Genomic DNA, 9,351 nt, shown 5'->3' with positions numbered 1-9,351 from the left:
TCATAGCAACAATTTATAGATAGCAAAATCCACATGCCGTGGCCTAGGTTGGACTTTGCTTCTAAATTATTTATCCAGGGGCCAGAGCAATAACACAGCTATAGGATATTGGCCTTGAGCCTAGCAGACCCAGGACAGACATTGGTTTGATTTTCGGAGCTTTAAATGGTCCCGTGAGCCAGCCAGGAGCAATTTCTAAGCACAGAGCCAGGAGTAACCCCGGAGCACCGCTGGGAGTGACCCAAAACCCAAAAATAAGAAGAAGAAAATATAATAAAATAAGAATTATTTATCCAGGTCTAATCAACCTGCAGGAACAGTAAAAGTCAATGTTATGAAATTCCAAAGTTAGAAATAAAACACTTTACTGTGTTGAATCCTGTAGGAATGGGAATTCTATAAGGTAAGGTTAGAACGTTATGCAGGAGAATAGAGAAGCAGAATGGACTTGAAGGACTAAGATGAAAACCAGTTCCTTTCTGTTGGCAGCTTTCTGTCTAAATCCTCATCCTTGCAACTAGGGGTCAGACTTTACATAGTCAAGTCAATGCCAGTGACTGCCAGGAAGGTGGTAAAGTTTGCTCCCTCCTGCCTCTCTCCCCACTCCCTCCCTTCCATCTTCCCTGCCTCCTTCAGTCTCTGCCCCACACTAGGTAGGGTTTGAGCACCTACTATATGCCAGATACAGCACCAGATGCTAAGGACACGAACATGAATCCCATGGCTTTATGAAAAAGTATAAATCCTGACCCTGACTGGAGAGACAGCCCAAAGGATAGGAGTACTTGTTTTGCACAAACTCTGACATCACATGGTTCCCCGAAGCACTACAAAGAGCAAGCCCTGTAAAAACCCCATGCATAGAAGCTGACGTAGTCCTCAATAATTTTGCTGTGGTTATTCACTGCGGAGGGCTAAGAACTAAGTAGTGCTAAGGGTTACCCCCAGATCAGTGCTTATGAAGCCATGACGTGTAGCTCACACCTGGACGTCCTGCCTGCAAAGTCCATATGGCCGCCTATTATGCCATCTCACCACACTCAATAATTGTGTTGTTTGGGGGCCACACCTGGGGACTTTTAAGGATGCAGGGATTATACCTGGGGGACCATAAGGGATGCAGGGTATTAAGCCTGGGTCTCCACATGCAAGGCAAGTTCACTACCCACCGTTGCTCCATCATTTTTAGGACAAAGAGTCCTACAACTCAACATTTGTAAAAGAAAAGCAACCTCAGATTCCTGTCGCTATCCTAAAACGACAGGAAGCTGGATGGAGGGAAGCCTGGTCAAAGGCTGCTTGCCTTGAACTAGTTCCAGATGCCCTCAGACTACGAGTCCACTGTCCAGACTGAGAGCAGCTGGTTGAGTGGCCTTCTATGGGAGTCTCAGCTGGCTCGGCTCAGAGCTGTCAGGGTCCCAGCCTCATGAGCAAGCATGGTTAGGTGCTGTGCTGCTCAGAGCCTTCTCTGTATGCTACCTGACACACTGTGTGGGTCCCTCTCCTGCAAGAGCTCTCCCTTCCACTCCCTCCTGTCAGCAGAGAGAGAGGACTGGACATGAGAGAACTAAGAAGAGTCAGATCCTTCCTCTCTCCATTTCTTCCCTCCCTCCCTCCTCCCTTCCTTCTTTCCACCCTACCTTTCTTCCTTCACTCCCTCCCTCTTTCCTTCCTCCCTCCCTCCTTCCGTCCTTCCTTCACTACCTCCCCCTTCCCTCCCTCCCTCCCCTCCCCTCCCTTCCCCTTCCCTTTCCTTTCCTCCCTCCCTCCCTCCCTCCTTACCATATTTACTCCCTCCCTTCTTTCCTTCGTTTCTTCCTTCCTACCCATCTTGTCTCCCTCAGCCCTTTCTTTCTCCCTTCCCACCTTCTTCCCTCTCTCCCTCCCACTCTCTTTCCCTCCTTCCCTTCCTCCACCCCTCCCTCTACCCTTTCGTCCCCTTTCTCTCTTTGCCACACATGGCAGTGCTCAGGGCTTACTTCTGACTCTCCACTCAGTTCTGCTTCAGTCCTCAACACTTCTGGTCAGTTGCCTGTGGAACTCGCAAGATGGGAGGAAATGGTATGAAATCTAGGAATAGATAGAATCGTTTCCCTAGGAAGTGGGCAGAAGCGACCCAGACTGAGGAGGGCTTTGGGCTTTGTGAGGCTCCTCACCTAGAAGCTGGTTGAGGTGTACACCCAAGGCAGGCTAGTGTGTCTGCTGTGCCTCGCATGGAAGGAGAGCTGGAGGAGGTGGAGACAGAGCAGGCAGTGCCCTGTGCCTCAGAAGAGCATCCACTGCTCACAAGGGCTCCTTTAACCTTTCAGGTGGCGCATGAGAGTATGGTTTGGGATAAAGGTGAAGTGGTGTAGAAAGTGGCTTCCAGTGAGGGCTGCAGTGAAAAAAACAGCAGGGAAGGCTTTCTTGCACTCAGCTGACCCAGGTTGGATCCTCACCACCCCACAATGTCCCCAAGCCTGCCAGAGTGTTGAACCAGGAGTAACCCCTGGATGCCGCCGAGTGTGGCCCAAAAACAAACATGCAAAAACACCAAAGAATCAACTATCTTACTTCACACATACAAAGCTGAAGGGGGTGTTGCAGAGCAGATAAGGGGCTTGTCTTAAAAGGGACTAACCTGTGCTCAATTCCTACCACCAGGGTCATTAAACACAGAGCCTGAAGTCAGCCTTGAGCACTGATGGGTGTGGCTAAAAAAACCCAAAAATGCCAAAGTGGTAAGTGATAAGATTTTTTAAATGGTCTATAGGTAATAGCATTTATTATCTCGCTATAACAGAATAAGTATCATTACAAAGGACAATGTATCACAATGTATACATGTAACTATAAAAAATTTTAAAGTAGAAGGTAGACAAATAGTACAGAGGGTACGCAGCCTGGGGTTGGAGGCCCTTGAAGCTCTCTGGTCTCCAAGCCTGGCAAGGAGTGATCCCTGAGGCAGAGACAGGAATGAATAAGCCTTGAGGACCACCGTGTGTGTATCTGACCTTCATATATCAAATTTATTCAGTGCAATATTTTTCAACCTGTGGAAGCCATGACCAATGGTGCTAGCTGGGGGATAATGGGACCACATGTAGCAGAGCTGCGGAGGCCTGCGACTGAACCCAGGACCTCACACATTCTCTCCCGAGGCGAAGCTTACAGCAAACAAAGCTCATTGGAAGTCAGTGATGGACTTTTTTCTACATCCAGTCAGTCTGTGGTATCTTTGCTGAGCTTTCTACATCTCCTGAACTGAAGGCATCAGTTATGGACAGTGATGTTTGAGTTGGACTGTTCCCTGTCGGCTGAGGTGAGTGTGCACAAAGCTCGGCGTAATGGCTACTGATTGTTTTCAAAAGTGTAAGATACTTTTGCTTGACCTGTCCCACTTCCCAGTGCCAACTACTGCCCAGAACAGCACCAGCTCCGGGGCGAGCAGACCTGGACTTGTGACCTGCGTCCACTACTGAGCCCTTAGCCCACCTCATGCCACCCACCGTCAAGCACAGCAGGAGCAGCCCCAGAATAGAGCACGCCTGGCTCCTCCGCCCTGCCACCCAAACCACAGCAAGCCCCCATGCTCCAGACTGACTCTCAGGAGCAACAGCAGCAACAGCCCTGAGCATGACAGAAGCCAACCCTGCTAGTCCCTGCCATGACCAGCCCCGGGACAGCAGGAGCCTGGGGACGGAGGGCAGGAAGGAAGTCCAGCCATGCTCTGTTCTGAGGAAAGCACGGGCTTACTAGTGAGGGGCTGGACTTTCCTCCAACAGAGCTGGGAAGCCATCAAAAGGGAAGGAACGTGGTTTTGCCAATAGAGGGCGACAAAAGACTAGGCACACACACACACACACACACACACACACACACACACACACACACCCGCAATGACAGCCGAAAGGGAAGGAACGTGGTTTTGCCAATAGAGGACACACACACACACACACACACACACACACACACACACACACACCCGCAATGACAGCCGAAAGGGAAGGAACGTGGTTTTGCCAATAGAGGACACACACACACACACACACACACACACACACACACACACACACACCCGCAATGACAGCCGAAAGGGAAGGAACGTGGTTTTGCCAATAGAGGGCGACAAAAGACTAGGAACACACACACACACACACACACACACACACACACCCGCAATGACAGCCGATTTACTGTCTCTGAAGATTTCAGAGCAATCCTAGCAATGCTCAGTGATCTAAAAACAGACTTTTGAACAAATACTCAATAAACTTAAAGAGGGCCCGGAGAGATAGCACAGCGGCGTTTGCCTTGCAAGCAGCCGATCCAGGACCAAAGGTGGTTGGTTCGAATCCCAGTGTCCCATATGGTCCCCCGTGCCTGCCAGGAGCTATTTCTGAGCAAACAGCCAGGAGTAACCCCTGAGCACCACCGGGTGTGGCCCAAAAACCAAAAAAATAAATAAATAAAAAATAAAAAATAAATAAATAAACTTAAAGAGAACCAAACGGGGGGAATGAAAGGCCTCATTCAAAGACAAATAAGGGAGCCAAAGAATACTGCAGCAACTCTCAACAGTGTTGTGTATGTAAATATTTTGGGGGATTACTATGTTGCTCACCCTAATCTGATTAGGTGATTGTGCCCTACCCTAGGGTGTGACCTGGCATTCTGCCCCCACCCTAGGGTAGGACCTGATTCTGCTTCCACCATTGGTTGGTATCTGATCCCACCATTGGGTGGGACCTGACTCTGAACTATAAGAGCAAGGGTCTGTGGAAGGCGAGAGGCTTTTGCTGGCTGGAACTGAATCTGAGTCTTTGGACTTCAGTTTTGTCCATCCGAATAAAGCAAATATTTCCACGAGCCTGATTGTCTGCGAGCTGTTTACCCGCCGTTTCACCTCAGAACCGTGGGCTAGACAGGGTGGCAGACACGTGCTCCGAGCTGGAAGAAAAGGGCCTCATTCTCCATCCCTCCATCAGTCAACCTCTTCAGGGGCTGTCCTGCTACAAACAGCACAATGGATGAAGCTGAAAATCAAATGAGTAACATTGAAAAGACAGTCTACAGCCCCAACAGTAAAGAGATATCAAGGGGCTAGCAAGATAGTGCAGCAGGTGGGGTGCTTATCTGGCACAGGTTTAACCCCTATCACCCTATCTGGTCGCCTGAGTGATCCCTAAGGGCGGAGAGTCAGGAGTAGGCCTGAGCACTGCAGGTGTGGCCCAAAGACAAAGTTAAAAAATTTCTGACTCAGATCTTTGCTCCCTGTGCAATGGCCAAAATGTGGAATCCAGGAACCGTCCAACAGGTGACTGGATAAAGGATTTGTGGCACACAATCGCAAGGAAATACGACTCCACCATAAGCAAACAAGGGGCACTGTGCATTGGGGGATGAAATAAATAATAGATCTTCAAGTGATTGTGCTAATGGAAATCAGTCAGGAAGAGAAAGACAACACTGAGGGCTTCTCATTTTCCTCTGTGAAATAGCCATAGCAAGCAAACAGGTAAGAGACAATAAAATTACTTGATTCGGGGCCCGGAGAGATAGCACAGCGGCGTTTGCCTTACAAGCAGCCGATCCAGGACCAAAGGTGGTTGGTTCGAATCCCGGTGTCCCATATGGTCCCCCGTGCCTGCCAGAAGCTATTTCTGAGCAGACAGCCAGGAGTAACCCACGAGCACCGCTGGGTGTGGTCCAAAAACCAAAAAAAAAAAAAAAATTACTTGATTTGGAAAAACTAGGAGAGTTATCAGAGGGAAAAGGAGGAGTAGGGGTTTGACGGAATAAAGTAGAGAGGTTTGTGGTGCCAGGAGTGTTGACTATCACACATAGATGTGTGAAGTTAAACCCCTACACACCATAATCTTATGACAGACAAGTAAAAGAACAAAACGAAAGAAATAAAAAGGACAGTTCTCAATTTCTGTAGTATTTGGGCATTTGTTCATCCTACACTATGTCTTTACATCCCACACGAGAGAGAGAATTCTATGTGTGTCCTAACCTCACTCAACATAATACTCACCAGATCCAGCCATGTAACCATAAATCACCTGGTTCATTATTTCTTATAGATAAGTATTCTCCCAGGTGCTTATGTGCCATAGTTTCTTTATCCAGTCATTTATTCGGTCAAGAAATATTTTAATTAAAAAACTACTAATTCATGAATTCAAAAAAAGATTGTCAGAGTGGAAGTTTAGGGCTGTTGGGAAGAAAGAAACTAAAAGGAATCTGTTTCCCTGTTGCCAACCCTTCTCCCAGTCCCAAGAGCAAATTGGCATTTATAGTCTCTGTGACAGACCATTCTCGAGGAAGTGCAGTTGAAGTAGGAGGGGCTGAAGTTTAGCACAGCAGAAGGGCCTTTGCCTTACACTCGGCCAACACAGGACAGACCCCGGTTCGCTTCTCGGCATCCCATATGGTCGCCCGAGCCTGCCAGAAGCGATTTCTGAGCGCAGAGCCGGGAGTAGCCCCTGAGCGCTGCCAGGTGTGACACCCCCTCCAAAAAGAGAGAAATTATTTGTCTTTAATGGAACTATTGGCAATTCCCAACACCTGACTGAACAAGAAAAACAATGTGTGGCCGAAGAGACAGCACAGCAGTAGGGCATTTGCCTTGCATGAAGGCTACCCGGGACAGGCCCAGGTTCAATCCCTGGCATCCCATATGGTCCCTTGATTCTTCCAGGGGTGATTTCCAAGAGCAGAGAGTAAGCCCGGAGTATCGCAGGGTCTGACCCAAAAATCAAGGAAAAGAAACCCTTACTTTACAGAAGAACCATTCTTTATGTAAAGAAATAAATGCAAATAGAGATAACCGTTTATTGTTATAAATGTATTATTTTGATTAGGTAAAAAGAAACTTCCATCCACTGCTGGTGGGCATATTGTTGGACTCAACCCCTGTGGGAAACAGTATGGAGAGTTCTCAGTAGACCAAGAATTCAGCTCCCTATGACCCAACAGTTCCCCGGTAGGGTATCTGCCCCTAGGGCACAAATATTCATTCAAGAAGCACTTGCATAGCAAAGTTCTGCAGTCCGGTGGTTGCCAGTCCCAGGTGGAGCTTTGGGAAATTACATGCCATTTCTTCAGCCCTGCAATGGCCACTGCTTGCCAATATGTCAGGGATACAACAAGCTTCAAACAAGCAAACTTCACCACGGGCTGGAGGGCTTCAAGTGCTCCTTCAGGGTTTTGTAAAACTGCAAGACATCAGTGTGAATGAACTAAGCCAGAAGGACAAACACAGACAGTTATCACTTAGCTATGATTTATAGACTAACTGGACAAGGAAATGCAATGTAGTAAAGTGGGGGGAACCTAGATCACCCTTGGGGCCCCGAGTCAAGTGAGAAGAAATATGAGAAGAAAAGAAATTGAGGGGGGGATGAATACTGGAATAACAGCACAGCAGGGCTCAAGCGTTTGGGGCTCATTTGTAATATGGGGGAGCATTCTAGCTATATATAAGAACCACAAAGCCACAGACACTGAAAATATGGTACCCAGACTACAACAGCTAAAGTCTATAACATGTCTGTCTAAAGTGGTAAACTTCGGGTTGGAAAGAAACTTGGGGTCACCGGTAGAGGGAAGATGACACTGGACTGGTATTAGAGCATAATATGTCAAAGTCAATATCAATATCTTGATTAAAATTCAGTCAAATAAATTCTTCTTGGGGGGGGAGGGTTTGGGCCATACCCAGCAGTGGTCAGGCTCAGGAGTTACTCTGAACTCTGCATTCAGGAATCACTCCTGGCAGGCTCAGAGGACCCTATGGAATGCCCTGGAAAGAACCTGGGTCGACTGTGCAAGGAAAGCGCCCTCACTGCTCTCCTATTGCTCCAGCCCTACATAAAAGGATTCTCTAATCAAATTAAAAAATGTTCAACAGTGCTCGCTTCGGCAGCACATATACTAAAATTGGAACGATACAGAGATTAGCATGGCCCCTGCGCAAGGATGACAGCAAAAAAATGTTCAACGTATTTTAGTTCAACAGCTATTCGGCCTGGTTTTTCCAGCTCCTGCAGTTGGCCTTTTTTGCCGGTGGTCTCAGCAGGGGCTGGCAGAAATGCATGTGGGTGCTTCTGCATTCTTCAACACAGGCTGGCTCCAGAGGTCTCTGGGGAACTTACTCTGATTCCATAATGGTCACTTGCCATAACTAAACTGCACCTTTAGCCGAAGGACTTGAGCTCTTGCATTGGAAACACGGTCAGGAGCCCTAGGAAGGAAGAGGGAAGTCTTGCCACACTCAGGAGGTCATCCCAGGATGCCCGCCCACACTAGCCAGCATCAAGTTCCGCCCATCCCTCCTGCTCCCTCCCCTCCTGGGCACCCCGCCCCTCACCTCTTTCTCAGCAGTGGGCACAGTGCTCAGGAGTTGGCTTTACCTGCCTCCCCCAGGAACATTTGGGGGTTTCTGTCTTCCACTTTAACAATGTACAACTCCCTCCCCAGCCCAAGCAGGAGTGGGTGCCTCACAGGGCCCAGCTCACAGGCCCAACATGCCCGCCCATCCAAGCCTTCTTGGGCCTTCTCCCAGCCAGCAGCCCCTCCCTGGCATGTCCCTCACCTGTGGGCAGCCTGGGGGCTCCACTCCAGGCGGATCCTGGTGACCTGGTGCTGCAAGTGCAGGGGGAGGAAGTCAGGGCCCAGCACACCAGAGCCCAGGAGGTGGCCTTGGTCTCTCCCTGCCAGGAGCTTTCTGCATGCTGCCTTCCAGAAAACCACCAGCTAGAGCAGGCTGGGGGGCCCCAGGCACGGCAGAAGCAAGGCAAGGATCTGGTTGCAGATCTTGGCCCAACCTGGAGTGGCAAGACGAAGGCCAGCGGGGCCTCTGAGAAGCCACCAGTCCCCCTGTGAGGTCTGAACAGGAGGTGTGCATGTTCATGAAGTGGCTGTGTGTGGAGCATGTGGTGTGCGTATGCGTGAAGCACATGCCAAGTGAGCTTGTGTAGAGTGTGTGGTCTGAGCTCGCGTGGTGTGAGCGTGCATTCGTGCCCTGGCTCGGGACAAGAATCCCTGACCTGGTAGCTTGTGTCTTCAGAAGTGTTCCCCACGCCAGGGGGGGCAGGAAAAGGACCTTTTGAGTGGGAACCCCACCCACCCCCGCCTGCTCCCCAGCCTCCCCTCCCCTCCCCTTCCCCAGGCCCAGGCTGCTGCTCTGGAGTAGCGGCTAGATAGCACCCACAAGGGTAGCCCAGGAAGCGGGGTGCTTCCAGCCAAGGAGGCTTGCAGACAGAGGGCCAGGCGCAGCTCCAGGGCCAAGCACAACCTGGTGCCTGCGGGTCCCTTCACTCCCCTTCCTGCCTGGAAGGCCGAGATTCTGGCTCCCCCCACCCA

The 9,351-nt window shown here is 49.7% G+C and overlaps 1 pseudogene; it reads left to right on the top strand.

The window, feature by feature from the left end:
- Positions 1–7,896: 7,896 nt before the first annotated feature.
- LOC126026831 (uncharacterized) lies at positions 7,897–7,994 on the top strand (annotated as a pseudogene).
- Positions 7,995–9,351: the final 1,357 nt, after the last annotated feature.

This window comes from Suncus etruscus, chromosome 13 (genome assembly GCF_024139225.1).
Source record: "Suncus etruscus isolate mSunEtr1 chromosome 13, mSunEtr1.pri.cur, whole genome shotgun sequence".
Lineage (NCBI taxonomy): Eukaryota > Metazoa > Chordata > Mammalia > Eulipotyphla > Soricidae > Suncus > Suncus etruscus.
Note: the sequence above shows the minus strand (reverse complement) of the source record. Positions and strands in the feature narration are given on the sequence as shown.